Source organism: Arachis duranensis, chromosome 10 (assembly GCF_000817695.3).
Source record: "Arachis duranensis cultivar V14167 chromosome 10, aradu.V14167.gnm2.J7QH, whole genome shotgun sequence".
In the NCBI taxonomy this organism is placed as follows: domain Eukaryota; kingdom Viridiplantae; phylum Streptophyta; class Magnoliopsida; order Fabales; family Fabaceae; genus Arachis; species Arachis duranensis.
The window spans coordinates 59,925,406-59,925,718 of record NC_029781.3 but is presented as its reverse complement, the minus strand read 5'-3'; positions in this window follow the sequence as shown (position 1 = coordinate 59,925,718).

Below are 313 nucleotides of genomic sequence, written 5' to 3'. Positions count from 1 at the left end.
TCGCGTAAGGTTTATTACTTGGACGACCCAGTGCACTTGCTGGTTAGTTGTGCGAAGTTGTGATAAAGAGTTGAGATTGCAATTGAGCGTACCATGTTGATGGCGCCATTGATGATCACAATTCCGCACACCAAGTTTTTGGCGTCATTGCCGGGGATTGTTTGAGTTTGAACAACTGACGGTTCATCTTGTTGCTTAGCTTAGGTATTTTTTTAGAGTTCTTAAGAATGAATTCTAGTGTTTCAAGGTGATTTTCTTATCATCACCAAAGCTGATTGATTCTCATCAATTTAGCTCTTGAATGCAATGTCCT